This window comes from Netta rufina, assembly GCF_964035555.1.
Source record: "Netta rufina genome assembly, chromosome: 3".
Classification (NCBI taxonomy): domain Eukaryota; kingdom Metazoa; phylum Chordata; class Aves; order Anseriformes; family Anatidae; genus Netta; species Netta rufina.
Window position 1 is genome coordinate 37,360,538 of NC_140125.1, and position 21,554 is coordinate 37,382,091.

Here is a 21,554-nt window from a genome sequence, read left to right on the forward strand (position 1 = left end):
CTGAAAACAATATACCAAAAGCCATGGTTATTTTAACTTCGTGTTCAAGGAATGAAAAATTTTTGGTTTATTTTTTCTTAGATTTTATTTGAGAAATGTTAAATGATAAATCCATTAATGTAAGTTAAGAGAGATTTGGTAAGTCAAGCAGCATTTATTAAAATTATTTTTTTGTGACGTAATGTTATTGTTTCACATCCAAGAATGAACAGAACAGAGAAAATATGGGTTGTATTGAAACAATAGCATAGACAAAAATTGTAAAAACATGAAATCATCTCTAAACTGAGTGCTTCTCATTCCATTTTTTTGGGCTGTGTGAAGCACAAAGCACTTCTAATTCATAAACATCACAGCAATTTTTCTTTTGTAGCTACATTGTTTTTCTTTTTTTTTTTTTTTTGTGTGTGTGTGTGCTGTCTGAATTCTTAAGGATTATGATACTGAGTTCAAGCAACACAAGAGGAGTGCACCTATTTTCTTTGCAAATCTAGCTGTGTAGATTGAAATTATAGTGATTTGATTTAACAACGGCAACAACAAAAAAAGTATATAATACACACAAGGAAGATAATTCTTCTGTATAGTTCATATGTCTTAATTCTGAGTGGTTTTCAGACCTCTCAATCATATTGCGTCCTTAGTTATTGGTGTTACCGGTGTTATCGGTGTTACCAGTGCTTACCGGACTTACAGATGTTTAACAAGTTTTTCAGGAAAAACTTACCAATAATTTCAGGGTACCTACAAATAATTATAGCAGTACTTCCCTATGTTAGCTTTGATGTTAAAATGCTAGTTAACATGCTAGGAATTTTCATCATAATTAAATCACAGTGACATGAGACCCTAGTTAATTTTGTAGGCTTTAATGTGCTCTGAATTTCAGAAAGGGTTTGTAATGATTTATATAAAGATATAAGTCCATATCAACCTCACAACAATTAGTAGAGCAATTGAAGATTTGCAACATGTTAACTAAGGTTCTAAGGTGTATTATCACATGAATTAAAAATTAAGGAAATTTCAGGTAAGAAAATAAGTTATGGTGTAAATGTGAACTTGAAAAAAAGAAATACAAGCTTCTGAGGTCAAGAGCATATTGCATAACAGACTTCTACTTAAATTTAAAACTATAATAGATCTGTCAAACACCTGTATCACAGGTATTTGTAAAAGCATTTGAGAATACAGTTGAAATACCCTTACATTCACCAAGGGGAACATCACTGACCATAAACTGTCTTTTGAGTTAGTTTAGCAACAAAGCCAGAAGACCTTAGGTAAGTGAACCATTCTGACGTCAGTGAGTTAAACACAACCTCTAGTAGTTATTATGGAAGACCAGTCTTGGCACAGATTATTGTTAAATGTAAGTTTTATCAAAACAAATGTGAAGTGTATTTACAAAGCACCTGGTCCTCAGGTGAGCACATCATCCTTTGGAAGATAAACTGAGTAAGCACACAGTAAGGAAACCACAGTTCACTCAGAGATTTCCTGCCTTGGATAACTGAAGAGTAGGACTGGGGGATGTAGAGAGATTTTCCATAGTGCAGACGCTGCCATATAAGCCACAAAAGCACCACTGCATATTATGGAGGGTTGATTTTCTTTCCTCTGATTGCAAGGATTTTTTTATTATTTTTTTCAAGAATTCGATATAGTGCCTCAAATTATATCTTCCTCAGGCGCCCTGTCATTAATAGATAATCAGAATGCATCTCCAAAATGTTTATGGTGTCAAAAAGTCCAGGAAATATTATTCCTGAACCACAAAATCTTATCATTATGTTACTACATAGTAATAGTTAGCAGTCTAAACATCCACGTAGCACAATTTTCATTGGGAATAGGGTGAGCCCAAAAGAGGTGGGGGTTGGGGGTGGAGTGAGGAGATGACAAAAGTAAAAAACAACACACCTACATCCATAATTCATTCACCAATACTGCATGACAGCTCAGTTATTTGCAGCAACTTGTTGACTGGTTACAATTTTTCTACTCATAATGAAAGTTTCCACAATGACAAGAAAAGCTGAATAATGCTTGCTCTTGTCATCCTCCTGTTTTGGGTGGTCAGAAGAGGAAACAAGGTGATCATTTGCACAAATAAAGCATTACAAATACTGGAACAGAACTAAGATAAAACAGAAGCTGAAAGTTGTTCCTCAAAATTTTTCAAATAAATGTTCTGGGGAGCCAACATCTTGTAAGACCATCAGGATTTTGTCAAGAATGTGACAACGGTGAATTTTAGGCACTGTAAGTAAGGATGCAACAGGAGGCACTGTTTATGTCATGTTAAAACACAAAATTCTGCCACCCACTTCATTGGGCTAAATGTCACTTGAATTAATTTTTAAACGCCTAAATTTACAGCAAACATCATTCGGAAATTATCTATGAATAAAATGACTGATGATAATATTATTTGGAGGAAACCTTTAATGTCTTAATAACAGATTATGAATGACCTCTGATAATCTAGCTTCTCACCTTTGTGTTCTGCACAGTTCAAGCATTAAAATTCCATAGCTATACTACTCTGGCAATCCTATACAGCAGAGTAGGACTCTGTGCCCTGCATAAGCTATTTATATTAAGAGCCAATAAAGCTTCTCTTTGATTTCATACTCTTGGATCCTGAGTGGGATGCATTCAAACCCTAGGAAAAGGACTTTGTATTTAGCTTATCACAGCCTACCATAATACAAAGTGACACAGGGTGAATAAATGTCACACGTCCTCAGAACTGGATACTAATCTAGACCTCTGACTTCCCAGCGAAGGCTGTGAAAATAATGCACTAAGAAAAAGGAGACCCTACTGGGCAATGCAGTATTCTGCAAAGAGCAGACTGCTGTTATGCCACAGTCTTAGAAGATATCCAGAACTTCTATGGAGCCAGAAGTTGAAGAATATGAAAGAGGCCACTCCAAATATGGGAAATGCATTTTTTAGAGAACATAGTGATCTTTCTAATTTGGAAGAAAATAACATATATTTGAGAAGGAGAGTATATACCCATCCTGGATTCCATTCAAAACACACTGACAACTTGCTTCACAACTTTTCCACATCAATGGAACACCTTCCATTGGTTTCAGCAGGCTTAGAAAAGCTTCTTCCCACAAATTAGTGTATCAGATTTATCAAAATACCGATGAGATATTTGCATTTCCTGATAAGGAAATTTGTGATTGCAAAGAAATGAAAACAACATCCTCATTGACTTCCAACTGTAAGTTTGGTGCCTCTCTTATCAGTCAGGTATTTTCACTGATTTCTTAGTGCCACAAAAGAATCCCTTAAGAAGAAAGACAAATGTGCACGTTTATCTGTTGACAGTCACGATCAGGGAGAACTCTTTTTGCATGACAGTATCACTAGTAATGCAAAAACAGCTTCTGATTTGCTCTTAAAATCCTCATCAGTCTGTTTAGCAGCAAGGTTTCATAGTCTTTCAAAGCTCACAATAAAAAGCACTTATTTAACCAAGAGATCTGAATGAATGGGGAAGGACAGGAGAAAAACAAATAAACAAAACTTGAATGTATATATTAATAAGAAAAAAGTGAGTTTTGTCATAGTGAAAAGCATGGTGGACACAGTCCTGTCCAGTAGTCGTTGCATGTGTATTTGTTGCAATGAGGAATAAGATCAATAAGGGTTAAGGGGTCTTTAGCATGTGTGTGGGGATTCTTCATGTTTAAAAATATCAGAAATAGAGAAAAGCCTCCTCACTGATTCCTGTTCAACATAGGTCCTTCCCCCACTCCCATCTTGCCACTCTCTTTGCCTTCCTCAGCCTTTCTTTTGAGCTCTAAGCGTGTTTCCCAGCCTGTTTCTGTCAATCACAGTTGTCAGAACAGCAGCTGCACGGAAGTGTCCAGGGAATGATTTCATCCTGAAAAACACCCCTTTAATGTATCTGAAATCTGCAGTAGCATGTTAAAGCTTATTGGTAAGGAAGAGTTTTCCCATTGCCTGATCTTCTACCTCCTAAGGCAGGTGGTTTGGTAGGACACTGCAGAGCTTGCTGCCTAACTGCTTGGTGCAGTGAGAATAGGCAGACACAAATTTTTTCCTCAGGTGAAAAGAGAGTGAATTAAACTCAGAACGGAATAGTGTGGATTTATTTTATTTTATTTTATTTTATTTTATTTTATTTTATTTTATTTTATTTTATTTTATTTTATTTTATTTTATTTTATTTTATTTTATTTTATTTTATTTTATTATTTTTTTGGCACTGCGGAGCATGGCATTTGACCTGCCACTGTCTTCCAGTGTGTCTTCCAGGTCCTTTTCTGGTTAAGAACCAGAGTGAAGTCACAGTGTGACTGAGGATAAACTGAGGTGTAGGAGTGTGTTATAAAGACGGGACATCTGTCAATTGCATATAGTAGGTGAGATAATAGTATTAATGGAGATAGGCTTTCTCTAAAAGACACATTTCGTTATGGAAGTTATCCTCACCTGTGATCTACCTCACTAGGATGCCCAGCCATAAAATCCGAGTGTCCCAGAAGAATGTTAGTAGACAGGGAGAAGGAAACAGGCTAGGTTTTAAGCCTGGTTTTAGGAGCAGACTGGCTAGAGAGTTTTATTACAACCAGAGAGACATGGATGTACACAGAGGAGCAGAACTGGTGAAATGGAAGACCTTAGGATTGCAAATGTCTTTAGTTTCAAACAAAATAAAACATAACCTTTCCTGAATTATTTCTGACTGTAAACTCCCTCAAGTTTTCTAGCTGCTGCCCCTGAAATAGCTCCTTACTTGTGTTTTATATAAAAAATATATAAATAATAAACAATGTATTGATAAACATCTCAAAACTGGCATATTTAGACTTGCCATTGGATTATTCAAGAACTATGCAACAGAAAGTCTAAACTGCCCCACTCAGATCTCCCTTCACCTTTCAGATCCTTATTAATGGGTTTACGTGTGGGAAATGAGGTTTCCTCCCTCAGTGTTGTGTCATTAGAAAAATGTAAGTGGTTTAGGTAATTCTGAGTCTTCCATCCCAGACAGTTTCATGAGAAACGCCAAGCCTTTCAAACCATAGTGATGAGGTTGAACATAAATCCAAAGCTCTAATTCTTGCTGACATACTGAAACAGATCTACCCAGCTCTAATACAGATGACATTGTTTGAGAAACTGTGCTCCAGGTTGAAATTTGGTATTTCATTTGATACCTATAAAAATCATGAATGGATTTGGTTAAAAATATACATCTGAATGAAAACTTGTCAACAAGTATAACTGATATCTGAGGAAAGCTCCCCCCCAAAAATAAATAAATAAATAAATAAAAATTAATTTTCGTCATCTAGAGACAGTAGAAGATTATCCAGTTGGCACCGAAATTCTTATTATTTTTTTTTTCCAGAAATTAAGTGGGATTTATGGACTGCCTAAACCTTGTGTCTGTGTCTGGCCTTTCTAAAGAGTTCCACTGTACAGAGAAAATAGGGAGAGATAAGACATATAGTATAAAATATGCCTACAGATAAATTAAAAATTTAAAACATAGCAGCAAGGCTATTTTGGGGGGATAAGGGATGGTGTTATGGGATTGGCATGAATTCAAATGCAGTTAAATACATAATTAACAGAAGGAAAAGCATAACATTGAGAAGAAAGAAGCAGCAGCAAAGTACCTCATAGAAAAGGACGATAGCAATGGTTTTGAGTTGACTCACTTAACACTGCACTGTGTGCAGAGCTGAGAAAGACAATTACTGAACTAAAAGATAAGGCAGTAAGAAATCATTATGACCATATACCCAAACTGAGCAAAGGCTGAAGTGAACCCTACACTGTGCTTCTGCTCTCAGTCCTATTACTTTCTGCGTGAGAGAATATTCATCCCATTTAAAAAAACAAAAACAAAACACCACGTTGGCTACCTTTCCTAGTATCAGAGGGTGGCAACACATCAAGAACAGTGGATTTTCCCCACTTCTGATTTCTTTAATGAGCTGTGAAAATAAATAAGTAAATAAATAAATAAAATAAATAAAATCATTTTAAACTCTTGGTTGGGAAAGAAGAGATATGATTTAACCTCACAAAATAACACCACACATGTAACTACTAACCATAAGAGTGCTGATCACTGGCATTAGAATTCATGTTGCTCTTTTTTCTAAATAGGCATTTACAGGCATTGTGCTAGCAGCTGAAGGGTGATCATTAGCAGCCCCTGGGATGTGATTCACAGAGTCTGTAAGTACATTTCCCTTTTTGCACTTTTTTTTTTTTTTTTTTTCAGCCTACTGATAACCATTTGAATGTTGGAGCCAGCAGACTGAAATATGTACAGAGAGAACATGGTCTTTGTTCACTTTCCCCGTAGACTGGCATAAAGCCCTTTGTTCAGTGCCATGGCCCTATCACTGTTCTTACTGATGTCACACTATACAGCCCAAAATAAAACAATAATCTCTAATTCAGGTCATTAACATGTTCTCAGTACCCTTCTTTATCAACTTGTGCAATTTTCAGACATCACCAACAACTGCGGAAAATAACTAAAAATATGAATATCTGATGAAATGAAGCTCAGCCACTTGGTCTAAACAGTGAACAAAGTAAATAAATGGAAGTCTTTACACTGCTTTTCTGGAGGAGGGAACCCAAATTCACACATACACACACACACCAAAAAAAAAAAAAAATTTAACCCTGAACCCTGTTAGATATTCTAGTTTTCATTTCCTCTGTCTCTCTCTTTCTCCAACCAAACTCACAAACTCACAGTTCTGTGGAAGTCCATATTTATTAGCTTCATCACAGGGTGGCAATTAAACACATTTAAGCACTTCCAGATATTAATACATATTTCAGGTAAATTTGCATAAGGGTCTCATTTTCCTACTGGCAAAATAAGTGTTCAGTTAGAAGGCATTATTACTAGACAATAAGAATATTTCATGAGGTGAAGAACAGAGAGGTCTATACATACACAGACAGGATTGAGGGTGAAGAGAAATCCTTTCACCCCCCAGTCCCTTTGGGAATTGCCTGTAGGGAGGAAGAGTTACCTTGATAGCAGAGCAGAATCCAGTCCTGTTTCCTCTCTGATTACTTCCCAGAGGTGGGAAACTTACCCTTGTTCTTCAGCAAGCCTGACTGCAAGAGCATTAGATGGCAATGCTGAGAAATGCTTTCGCTGTTGCTTGGTTAGGCCTTTTGATCTCTGCTGGCTTTCCTGATAAATTCTCCTGAAAATGCTCAAATTCCCCAATTTCCAGATGCTTCTGGATTTAACCAAAAGCCTGAAAATCAAATGTGAGAGACATTTGGAAACTGCTTATGGAGAATAAATAAATAAATTAACCATTTGGCAGTATTTCTACTTATTTTCTCCCCCATTAATACTCCATCTGCTTCTCTTAACTTTTTGGTGCATTTGTTCTGAATATCAGTGTAAGAACACTTCTGATGCTTTTGGTGGCTGAAATGAACTTATTTTCATAATTTTGTCTGAATTGTCTTCCCCCTTTAGATTCAAGTAGTTGAGGGATTAACATGTATATAGCATTGGAGTCAGCCATGTATATAGCATTTTTTTTGACAACCGCCTTTCCCATCCTTTTTTAAAATTAAGAAAGAAGAGGATCAGAGAGGTTAAAAATACTCTTACTGAAACTGTCAAGTTTTAGATTAATTTTAAAGTCTAGCCTTTTTTTTTTTGGCCCCTTCAGGAAGATCAAGCCAGAAACACTTCAGACTGTGATGCAGCCAGAGAACATAATACCATCACATTGCAGTATCAGAATTTTGACAGAGATAAAAACTTTTCAGGAGCCTTTCATAAGTCAATAACACTAACAGTGTTATTTACGCGGTCAGGAAGAACAGGAAAACTGTTACTAAAGTTTTTGGACCTGATAGGACTTTCCTCTGAAACATTTATTACTTGGACGCTTTCATGGCCCCAAAAGTCAACAGATTTATAAGCAAGTTTAAGAGGACTCAGCTACCATAATAAACCTGCTAACTTACAATTAGTATCGTATTCAAAAGTGTCATGTTCTTGGCTGGGATGGAGTTAATTTTCTTCACAGAGGTTCATGTGAAGCTGTGTTTTGGATTTTTGATGAGACCAGAGGTGATACCACACCAATGTTTTAGCTGTTGCAGCGGTGCCTGCACAGAGCCAAGGACATCTCTGCTCCTTGTGCTGCCCTGCCAGCCAGCAGGCTGGGGGTACACCAGGAGCTGGGAGGGGACACAGCCAAGACAGCTGGCCTCAACTGACCAAAGGGATGTCCCACACCACATGGAGTAGTGCTCAGCAATAAATAAAACCTGGGGGAAAGGAGAAGGAAGGGAGATATGTTTGGAGTGATGGCATTGTCTTCCCAAGAAACCATGGTACTTGCTGAGCCCTGCTGTCCTGGACCTGGCTGAACACCTGCCTGCTGATGGCTTTGCTTTTGCCTGTGGCTTCTGCTTTACCTAATCTCAACCCATGAGTTTTCGCACTTTTACCTTTCCAATTCTCTCCCTCATCCCACCTGGGGAGAGTGAGGAAGTGGCTGGGTGGTACCTAGCTGCCTGCCAGAATTAGACCACAGGAGAAGGTTATTACTCTAAGATATTAATTACAGAGGAAAATCCAAAAGAATTACTTAATGTGACAAAACAAAGGAGTATGGAAACTGCAATCATGGCTAGGTAGAAGGACCTGGGGGAGCAGAAATCTCCTGGTGATAAGCTTACTTCTCAGAGTAAGATTTGTCTTTTGAGTTATGTGCACATATACTGGGGAAAAAAATAAAAAATAAAAATAATAATAAAAATAAAATAAAAAGTAAAATACCACTTAAAAAGCACCCTTGAGTGACTCAGGGTACTCCTTGCTTACAAAGTTGGGCTAGATAAGATAAAATCATTCAGTTTCATGGTTTTCCATCAATCTTATCCTCATGGTATTGAACATAATCTTCCATCTTTACAGATGCTTTAATTTCATAAAGATCTAGAGTACCAGCTATGTCTATGAAAATACTGGTTATTGCAATTTCTGTAGTGATTTGAGGAATTTAGGAAATTTATGGTATAGTTTAGGAATGTGAAGCTTTGAAGTGAATTAAAGGGGGACATATCTAGGGAGTGGAAAGTTTTTCTGTCTTATGAAACAAATGTGTAAACTTTCAAAAAATATTATCAGAATAAAATAAAATAAATCACCACCTCTTCCATAATTTCATTTTACCTTCTATATCTGGGGGAAAAACAAACAAACAAATAAATAAATAAATAATCAATCAGCATTCCCAGATCTCAAAATTCCAAGAAAATAAATAACAGATTTATTAACTCTATACTTTGTATATAGTCATTGGTGAAGAATCGACTTTTGACTGAATCAGATCTGTGGAATAGCCAAGAAAAAGTAAACAAACAAACAAAAACATTATTTAAGAAGTCCTCTCCTTATTCCCTTTTTCTAGCTAATACCTACTAGAGATCTACTAAAGATGCATGGGTTGTCAAGTGCTCTTGCTGAACTCCGGAGGCTTTCAAAAAGATACTAGGCTTTCTTTAAGAATTAGACCTTTTCAGAGTAAACTTTGGGATGTGGTCTTGCAATGGAAGGGGTTATATTATAGGAAGCGGTTATGTTGACCAAGGACATGCTGCACTCAGGGATGAGCCTCAAGAAACACAGTACAACCTTTCCACAGCCCTCAGGGCAATGGTACATGCAGACGTCTTGGTTTACCAGGCAAGGCTGCTGCCTACTCATCTCTCCTGGTCAGTCTTACTATAAAGTATTTATACTGCTAAATTAAACCATATCAGTTGTTCAAACTAAGTAGTTTCCTGTCTAGTCTGGTATGTTATTAGAGTGATGTTTATCATAGTTTTGACCTGTGCTAAAAAATATTCTCCTTTGTTTCAGAGGATAAGTTAATTTTATATTAATGTATGGGTCATTCTATGTCTGCTAGCCTCAGTGAAAGAGGACAGTCCTGAGCATATTTTGCGTACTAGTCTAGATACAGGTTAAGCATCCTAGGAAGTACTGTTTCCCATTTCAGGCTCTGAACAGCTTCCCAATCCTTAATACTGTAGAAGAAAAGTCAAGTCTCTCTCTCCCCTTTTCATTTATATAAGGGGTAGAAAATGTGTCATCAATATGTAAAGAGCTTTGCATGCTCTGAGGATAAGGGCAATGTACAGACACTCATAACCAGGGTTGTTTCCCCCTGCCTCTCCCTCAAACCTTCAAATCTCTCTCAGCAAATCAGGAAAAAATGTCACACCTTCAAATAATCAGAGCTGGTCCCTTATTTGCACACAAAGATGGCACCTCCTGGCACTTCTGATACAATTTACAGTATAGATCTTTAGGCAACACACCTGTCAATTTGATTTCTCCAGCTAAGAAACCAGAGGAGATCCTTAGAAGCACCTGACCTTTCTGCTACTTATCTAAATAAAAAACTCAACTTCTATGAGATTCACAAGTTGCTCATCCTAATCAAGTGTTCTTCTGCAAAGCTGTTAACCACACAAAGCAGCCTGTGACCCAGCTGAAGAGAGCCCACAGACATACCACATCCCTCCTATGATTTGAGCAATTACTCTTATGTGGTTTGGACACAGATGTCTCTTTTCCATTGCCATTTATAGGAGTAGAAAACAGCTAAAAAGGCTTTTAGGAGCTGGAGTCAGGATTCCTGGTTTATTCTCTGGCCTGAGGACCACATGATAACCCCAGTTACCATTTTCTCTCCTGATTTTTTGCTGGTTTTAGATGCTGGCCTTGACCTATGCTATAGAGCTTAAGGTCTCAAAGATGCTCCATCTTTCAAATAGAGATTTCAAAATTTCTCAGAAATATAGATTTTTTTTTTATATCTCAACTGGACTATCAGAAAAATAACCAACATTTAGACTTTATATATATAATTATATATATATATGCATATATAATTATATATATATATGCATTTATGTCTTTATGTGATCTTAAACTCATCTGTGTCTTGAACAAAAAATAGTAAAGACTTTCTTCCTCACCTCATGACATGGTGTGTCTGAGCTGATTCATATTCCAGAATCAATGCTCAGGTTGAAAATGCTAGAGGCCATGCAAGGCTTTATCAATTTGCTTACTTTCTCAAGAGTCAAGGGTCCATACACAGCCACACTTCTAGCACCATGCAGTCCCTGCTGCTAGGGGACCCAGCTGTCTGGATCCACTAAGAGGCTGCTGAAAGCCTCTCTGCAAAGTGAGAAAGCTGTTTTTGTGCTGACACTGGATTAGTCCAAGATGAACCACTGAGCACAACGCGACAGAGGATAAAGCTTTTACATCTGCAGCTATAGATTAGGCCTGGCAGGATAGTGCAAATCAGGGAAAAGAAATGGATGTGCAACAGAAAAGGTGTGCCTAGAGCCCTGTGCCTCCTGCAGAACACTTGGTCTGCCCAGCAGCCAAACATCACAGGAGGTTACACTGCAGATGCTGCCTAGGTGAGAGAACTACAGGCTGCATGAAGGTATGTCTTGCGTATATGTCCAGCAGTAAAACTAGCAATAAGGAACTAACAAAAAAATAAACAAATCACAACTTGTAGCTCAGAAAACATGTCCAAACTCTGTAGGAGGTGTAACTTTACTTATGGTGCATATGTAAAGGTGCCCTTGCTGCATCAGCTGGCCTGAAAATTTCCTCTCCCCACTCATTAGCATGAATGCAAATATGTATTTTTAGGCTGAATGGCTTCTCGGTGACTGAACTGTGCCTGTTGCTAAGTCCCTCTTGAATCTTTTTGATCTTAGACACTCCAACAACTCAGTTTATTTACCTGTAAGTAATGCAATCATTCCAAGCCCGTGCTGGTAAATCCTTCCTATCCTATCTGTAGCTTAGTGAGGGCCCTGATCCCCAAGGGGAACATACAGATTTATAGGATTATGACATTGTAGTCTGAACTGCTTTATAAATTGAGTTCCTGTAATAAAAATATATTCTCTCTTTAGAGGAAGAGTCTCCACTGGCTTCGTAACTGTATAGGTATGTATTTACCTATTTCATCTCAAGTATCCTTCAAGTGTTACAGCGTCTATGTACATGTGTGTGAAAACACAAACATATGAAAGCTCACACAGAGCCCTGCTATAATGCTGTACAATGCAGAGATGTGAATGGCCCTCAAAAGAGAATGGAGACAGAGAGAAAATGAAATAGAAATAAAAGGGCAACACTTCAGGTTTTTTGATGGTACACTGATAACTATCTTAAAGTAAGAGCCTATTATTTTGATAAGAGTTAGGACTTGGCAACCATGTAGCATTCTACCTTTTGATGGCATTCCTGTTATCTCACTGGCATAATATCAGGGATACAGTCATAAACCATTTCCCATATTTACTTTTCTGTTTCTTTGACTTGTTTCAAATCTTTGACCCTTTCCCCTCCTGACTTTTTACTTCAGCTCCTCCAATGTAGCTTCAGAGACACAAAGAAACAAACAAGATAAACAACTATTTCTGGGCATTATGTGAACATTTTCATTTTTGACTCCCATCTGTTGTGCTCAGCTAGAACAGAAGTGCTGACTGTTTGTTGACGTCTGCAGAATACTGATGCGTACATTCCCGTAAATGCAGAGGTTGAGGTTAAAACCATAACAGAAGGCCATGGGATATTGACAGTGACTAGTAGCTAAGGATGTGCTCATGATTCGTGTCTAAAAACAAATGATGATACATTAAAAGCTGTTCTCTCAAAGAAGGTGAGTGTTCCCAATACAAAGACATTTAGACTTCTGCTCAGATCCAAGATTCCTGGTCTACAAGACAACCTAAGTATTGTCAACAGTTGTCATGCCTCAGAGATCAGCATATAGTATGGTACTTTATTATTATTTTTCCCTGAAGATACTGATTATAGATGGCCTGTAAGCACCATTAAGTTAGTTCTGTATATATTTTTTATTCATTCCTAGACCACCCTAAACCCCAAAGCAGGAATAACTTGCTTTTGCTTTTTCTATTTCAGAAGGTGTTATCTCTGACCACACCCATGGCTGTTTTGCCTTCTTGCACATCCAGACATTTCTTTTTGACCTCTCTTAAGGGGTACATTGGTGCTGGGTAATTATTTTAAATTATTTTCCCTTTGAGAAGGTGATGTAAATATCAGTATTTCCTAGGCAAATCCTTTCATCTTTACAAAAAGTTTAGAGCTGTAGTTTTTCCAGGGACAGCATGAATTCTCATGTCCATTCCTATCAACCCATCTCAATGAACACTGCCTTCAGTTCCTATTCTATAACAAACAACCACAACTACCTAAATACATTACAGATGGATTTCATTTTCTTTTCCAGCTTGAGGTCTTAGCTGCTGCTGAAGCATGATACCAGCTTTGATGGAAGATTTGATGTAATATGTCATATGTTTTTAAAATATGCCTGCCTCATCTTACAAAGTTTCTTTATTTCTCTTTCCTGTTTTTACCTTATTGATAATATTCCAAAGAATTCCCGATTCAGAATTTAATGCCATATATGCAGCCATTTCTCTCATATTGTTGTGATCTGCTTTGAAGGAAAGGCCCAGTTCTGAAGTTTGTTCAGTTTGCTTGTTTTAACTGAACTTTGACATCTTTTTATTTCTTCTATTTATTCCCCATCCTAACTTCATAATTACAGGAACTTTATATTTTATACTATTTATAATTGTTTAAAAATACCAAGTTTTGCAATTGTCTGATGAGTTTGCAGAAAATCCATCATTTGTATCAATTGTAAAAACAGCGTATTAGTATTGTCACATGGAAATAAGACTAGAGCCTCCCAGAGAAGAATCGTGTCCATAGCTTGTGTACCAGACTACACAAAACACAGCTGCATTGTACAAACAGCAATTCATTCACACCCCTGGGAAAATCTGATCGCAAACAAAACTGTCACAACAGACCAAAATCTACATCTGAATGACATACATCTCAGAGAAACAAACAATAACAATGATCATCACCATTATTATTAATAGGCATTGCCTGGCAAACTCTTTGCAAACTGAATTGAACAACTCTCTATTAGCCCACTCTTTCTGCAAATGGTCCTGACAAAATAATCCCCTCGACAATCCTAATGTGCATAAGGCATTGATGGAAGATACTGAATTATGAGCCTCTGCATGCTGAACCAGCTGTCTGGAAAATGTATCTTGGGGACAGTAACAATTTAAAATGCACTGTGATATCCTTTGTCATGGATTGCCTGCCTGCAGGATCATTCCACATGTCATATAAGGACATAAAAGTGAAGTACAGGGGTGGGCAACCAAATGCCCAGTAGCTGAACCAGAGAGGGAGCAGAAAATCCTTTAGTCTAACTGCGGGGGTCAGTGGTGAGAAAATGGAAGGCTATCTCTTTGTAGCTCAAATGCTTTTCTGATCAAGGGTAATGGAGGTGAACGCTTCTACTTTGGCACAGTAGATTTTGTCTGAGAGTCTTCATGAGGATGTGGAGAATTGTAATCCTAAATCAGGATTACTTAGTGTGAAAATAAAGCAGATCTACATATTAAAGTAGAACAAAGCACAAAACAGGAACTTAGAGAAGCCAGAAGATATAGTATACTACCATGCTTGGCATAAAAACTTCTTAACTGAGAAACTGAAGAAACAAAGAGAATTCTAGTTTTAAGACTAAAATGGAAACAGTATCAAAAAATAAGGATCCTAAGAATTCTTTAAAAGTGACAGTAATAAATTTGCAGGGTTGGAGCAAAGCCAGCATATGAACAGCACAAATCTGTGCAGGGCTTTGGAGATAAAGGCCAAGAGTAAGGTTGAACAGGACAGGGGGAATGCCATGAGCTAACACTAGGTAGGCATAATTGTGACCATACAATGAACAATGGGCAAGGATGAGAATCATGGCTAGAAAGTAGGAAACAAGACCAGGGACACAGGCTGTATGGACAAAGACATCAGGTGAGATTCCCCTCCCTGCTACTGAGACTCAGAGGTCAGCCCTGTGACCTGGAGTAATGGGGGGGACCACCTCCCAGAAACATAACTGCAGTCAAACTACTCACGGGTTCTTGACTGCCAAGGCAGAGCTGCTTGAAAATGAAGGCAATAACATCCTGACTTTCCAAACTATTGAGTATGATAGCACCATAGCTACACTTCATGACGCAGAAAAAAAGCCCAAAGTTTGGATTAATCAGCTTTCAGTCCATCTGTAATTTGATGAGATTATGACTGGAAATGTCTCAACTTCAAAATGTGTGGGTGATCTCTTCATGTAAGCATGCAAACCTCAGACTTTTGTCACAGAATCTTGGGAAAACAAAATGCAAATAAGAATCAAAACAGAAAAGGCTTCTTTATGGTTTTTAAAACTTTCTGCTCGCATTGTAAATGTTGCAGGTACTTCATTTTCTCCTAATATTGCATTAGAATCCAGAATCGCAACTAAAGGAACAAGTACTATGTTTTTGTTGTTGTTGTTTAAATCACATAAAAAAAAAAAAAAAAAGTCAATAAAATGTCTGAGTTCGTATTTAAATTCTCAGAAAGTTAGTGAGTATTTCAGTCTGGGTCCCTAGCTTATATGCATCTCTACCTTTCAGAGGAATTGCTTGGCAGTAATTTGACTCAATGAACTCTAATTGCAATGAACCCAGTGCACAACATGTTTTAGATGCTTTGAACATTATCCTTTAACTTTCAAAATACTTTTGTAAACATATTTCAAGGCAGAAGAGAGCAGGCTCTGTACACAGATTCCTGAACACTAACAACAACACAGAATCACATTGCAGAAGAGTCTAAAAACATTCTGGTGTGGCAAAAAATCTGAACTTCTAATTTTGGGCAGGGAAATACAGCTTTCCCTTTCTGCTATCTTGTCAGCCAGTCCCTTGCAACAAAATTGGTTTTGTTATTAACAATGTAAAATATCAGAATCCATGCAAGTGGAAACTTAAAGTCATCTAGATTTATACTCTGGAGCAACGTCTTCATTTCAAGGAATTTTAACAAGTTTTTCTTTTAAAACAGATGCGTCAGCAACTTCTTTAGTAGCTTCCTGGATCTCAGTCTTTACATGTTCATATCATGTCAAAATTAGCCATTGTTGTCAAAAGCACTGTAAAGAAAGTGCAGAGATGTTCAGCTGTAAGATGGGAATGGTCTCCGTCAGTGCTCGTGAAACATTACGTAACACCTAAATGGTGTTTTTAATTTCACCCTTCTCAAAAAAATAAGGAAATCAGGTTTATCAGTGCCTTTTCTCCCATAATCTGTTCGTCTTGTTGAAGAAAAAGGAAGGGAAATAAGGTCTTCAGTTGTCCTTTCCTTGGCAAGATTTTGATTAAGAACAAGCACCTAATGGTTTCATAAAAAATAACAAATGGCCAATATCTTTTTCTCTTCCATTTTTGTACCTGTAAGTACAAAAATGTACTACCATGTTTTTTCAGGCAGCAAAAGTCCTCCCTTATGAACTGCATTCACCACCTGGCTCCTCTGCTCTTTGACAAGGACATCAGTGATGAGCTATAACATGTCCACAAGATGAAGGACTAGTACTTGGAAGATGAGCCTCTCAGGGTGTGTTAAGAGCACAGACGAGTTTGGCAACATGAACAACCAAGCATCAAAAAGCATCATCAAGAAGCATCTTTGAAGAAGCACAGAGGAAGAATTCAGAATTAAAACATTTGGTTTTCAGATGCAGCTCTTCAGATGGTATTTTGCATATTTACTTTTTGAGGTGGAAAGGATTTTATGAGAGGAGAAAAATCCTACCTTTTTCTAACAAGATCTTGTTCTTTTGCTTGCTCAGGGAAAACTGAAACACAAGCGAGGGTAATGTTGTGCCTGAGTCAGTGTGCTCATCTTGAGTCAGTGTCAGGTAGAAAGGGAGGTTGTGAGCCTGACTGCCAGTGAAGTGCTGCAAAAAAAAAACCCTAATGAAGATACAGTCTGCATAACAAATGGTGATTTATGGGGGTGTAATTTATTTCTCCCGCTGAACTGGAATAAAGTATACTGACATAAGCACTTTTACTTTTGTAATAACTATATTTACACTGTGGTTACGCTATGGTTACACTATAGTTAGATAATATCAGCAGAGGTTTAAAAAAAAAAAAAAAAAAAGACAAGACCTAATCAATATATGTAAGGTAAAATTTCAACAGAAAAATGGAACAAGTAATTTGTAATGCTGAAAATAACAGTAATTTATACAGATAGTCCACTCTTTTTCTTCCATTTTTCCTATTGGCCTCGCCCCAGACAATAAGTTCAAATGAGGTTCCATGAAATTTTTACTGACAACACGGAGTTTAAGCCTAACATAAAATTCATCTAGAATTTGTTTGCAGTTTTAAAGAAAGTAAAACAATAAAAACAAATAGCTATTGTTGGAATGTGCTTGAAATCATGTTTTTTCTCTTTTTTCTTTTTTTTTCTTAATGTGACCGTCATTCTAAATTCAGACAGTTTGACACCAATTTGTACATGAGTAAAATAATTTTCTATGGGGTAGCATGACAATGGAGTTGTACAGTGTCACAAGACACTGGTACCCTCTAGACAAGGAGAGAGAACATGGTTGGATCATTTTCAAAGATGTCTGAATAGCCTTAAGAGGTAACAGCATTTATGTGGCAGCATCAGGCACAAGTAATGGCTGGCAGAGCCTGAGTGCTGAATGACAACCACCGCAAGGAGGTACAGCACTGCTGGCAGCATTACGCTTTAGAGGCAATGGTAATTCAAATTGCACAGTGGCTGCTCTTGTGGAACCTAATGGTCCCATGATATTACTGTATAACCATGGTGCCTTAGCCAACATCTCCCTTGTCAATAAAATGGCTTTTACACATCCCCAGCTGCATATGAACTACTGTAGAGTACATCAGAAGAGTTGCTTTTTTGCACAGTCCCTGTGGGACTCTGCTTTTTCTTACCCCATTTCAAAGCAATAGCAGTCTCTGAGAAGCTGACAGACATACATAAGAAACAAACCTGGTGTAAGCTACAACAAACTGAGCCCTCATTCTTTCCTCCCCTGTTATAGAGCTTGCCAATTTTAAAAGGACTTTGGGAGATCCTTTCTGCAAGAACATGGTGTGAACACCTAATCATTCTTGAATTTAGCCTATTGAATGCTCTATTTTTGAATGCCAAAGACAGCCTTCAAGGAATGCCAAGGACATACCCCTTTATAACAGCTTAAATGTGGTAAAATAAAAATAAAAATGAATAAATAAATAAACGTAAGACTTTAAAAAGCCCTAATGGCCTAGGCTCAAAACCTCAGGTCCTGCATGGAGGATAGCATGTCTTTTGGGTCACTTGGTAGCTTCTGTATATGGAAAACTACTATTACCACTTTCAGACTTCGCCACTTACCAGCATTTGCTGTCCTTGAGCAAGATTTCACAGCTAGAATTCCAACCTAGAATTCTACATGGTGTCATATTTATTTGGTGTATTTAGTGCAGTGCTAAAAATATGGCCAGATTGGTTAAGAGCAGTACAAACCAATTGATTGATTTACCTAGCTTAACTGCCTCCTGACATTTGGCAGAACAAGTGTAAACATGGTGGACAGCATGGGGGAAAACAAAGCATCTTTTTAAATCAAGGAAAAGCCTGCCAGCTGAATACTGCAGTAAAACCAAATAATTTATATATCTAATGGCTCCCAGAGCCCTTCTCTTCTTTAGGTGGATTCTATTTACTGGCCTCTGTTATGTAGTTCAGGTTCAAAAAATTCCACAAAGGCTTGTCTTACCTGATAAATCTCCTTGAGAAAAGCCAAATATCTTTCACTGAGTAATTTAAAATACATTATGTGGGTTATTCATTACTAACGCAGGAGTGTAAGCTTGGTTTAGGGTTGTTTACCTGTACTCAGCAGCAATCAGCTTGTCGTGCAGCTTGGACAAAGACTTTCCTCCACAGTTTCTTTAGGGAATAGCAAACAGCTACTCCAAATCAGCACTCACTATGTGAGCAAAGCTCATCACATTGCAAATGTGAACCACCTTAATAGGGAAAATATTTGGTACTGTTGTCAAGAACAGTACTTTTTGGTCTGCTTATTGCATCACAGATGTGCAAATCTTGGACAACAGCTAGAAAAAACTCTTTCTGGTTGCGGTCATAAATAAAACATATTCCTAAATCTGAGTATTACCAACAGTCAGTTTAACTCTGGTCCCTCTCCCCCCAACAAAAGCATTCATTTATTGTCATTGCTGGCAGTCTACCCATCAAGGGATCTGTAATAAATACCATCATTGTCATTCCTATTTCTATCACAGTTATCAATGCCACACTCCACTGTACATCGTGTAAAGGATGACACCAGCAGTGCCCACACTGTCAGACAAATGCTATTCTATTCTCATAGCTAAATCCACCCAGGAGTCATACTGCTATCTCAGTACTTCAAACCTGCTCTTCAAGCCTGTGCACTGAAGCTTGCTGAGGGCAGAGAGCCTGGAGAAATATAGCATCATGCTTGTGTACTTAGGCAACCCAGGCAGGAAGAATATAAACTGATCCAAGTCATCTCTAGCCCAATCTAATAGATTTTTATTTTTTAATTTTTTTAAGTTCTATGAACAAGATTAATGAGCTGCAATAGGTATGAAAACTCCCAAGGCATCTGGCCCTACATGTTACTGAATGCCAGCTTTCATGCTCACTCCTCCTATTCTTAGTGTTGGTGTACTGAGCTTGTTTGTCACCAGCATCTGACAGAAAAAGACTAGAGAAGGATTTTGCATACATGCATGAAAGTGTTTGTCAAATCCACAGTGCTTATCCTGTTACTGTCAAAGAAATCCTCTGAGGATTCAATTTGGACAACTGAAAAAAATAAATCTGTTGGGGTGGTGTTTTTTGTTCATTTTGTTTTGTTTGTTTTGTTTTGTTGTTGTTCTAAAGCTAAGTAGTTTTTTGAGTAGTATGAATGCACCTATAATGGGACAATCCATGTGATAAAAGCTTTAATCACAGAGGCCAGGCATCCACAGTTGGATTTCAATTAAAATGTGTTATTTATACCTTTTAATTCCTTGCCTCCAGCCATATGCAGTGCCTACTTTATCACTGATGTAATAAAAGGTGCACATGAAAAGGGATATGGATGAGAACAAGGTAGTTATTAACTACGTGATTATTCATTGCATAATGCATCACAGTAGCCCCCATTAACTGAAGGTCACTCCTCCCACCTTATCCAGTCCATTCCCCTTCATTTGTTTAAGTAACTGACAATTTATTAACACCTCATTTGTAAACACTGACAACCACATGGTGTTAAGACTCCAGCCTGCCCAGAGAACTTGTGGTAGTTGTTATTATTTGTGGAAAGGTGGCACCTGAGTCTTGCAGCCAGGGATGAGGCCCCTGTGATGATGGGAATGAATGCATCTACTCCATTCCCCTCTCCAGACACTGACTGAGTGGAGTCACGAGGGGTGGAGGTTTTTGAATGACAAGCAGTTAGGTGAGAAAGAGAAATGAGTTCACAGGAATGCTGGAGAAGCCCAAAATTATAGCACTCAGCTTTCACATGATTTTTAGGGTATCATATATATCCCAAGAGCCTATATACTTGCTCTTGATTAGCACTGATACATCAACTTTTGATGGCTTCAAAGGGGGGTTGAGTATTGCCACGCTGATCACACTGACCACGCTGATCTCCACCAGCTATTATGGAATTTCAATAAGTCTGAAAAAAAATAGTCTGTACTTCAGGGGTCTGAATATTAACCAAATTTGGATTATACCATAGGTTCACATTCCCTGCTCCATTGGAGAATCATAAAGTGTCAGATGCCCTGATGCCCTGATTAGGCACAGGACTGTCATCAGACATCACATTTTAGTTAATCTCTCCTCAAAGATGGTGATATAATGTTAGGACTACAACTGTAATGAAGGGAACTCTGATTTTTTACTCAAACAAAAACCTCCACCAACTATCATGGAATTTCAAGAAGTCTGAAAGAAAAAGTCTGTACTTCAGGGGTCTGAATGCTAACCCAACAACAGGGGAAAAAAAAAAAAAAAAAAAAAAAAAGCCTTGAGAAAAATGAGAAATTCAAAACATCGTGCCAGTGCTATTTTATTTCTCCACACCCCCTCATCCCAATTTTTTGTTTTGTTTTGGTTTTGTTTGTTTGTTTTGTTTTGTTTTTGGCATCAAAAGAGAAAAAGAGAAAGGGAGTAAATAACCTGGTGTATACTTCTAATGGTCAATTGCAGTCCAGAAAGCATTCAGTCTTTGGATGGAGGCATAAATTAGCATACCGGTTGAAAAGATAACACTGAAAATGAAAAGATGCAGATGCAGATTATGAAGGGACAGGAAAAACCCATATGCCCTTAAATCTATCTATGAAATGGAGTCACCAATTAATAACATATGTAAATACTTATATTCAAAGCACTGTTTTAAAAGGATGAAACAGCAACAAAGTAACGATAATAATCATCAAGTAACAGAGGAAGTGCACTC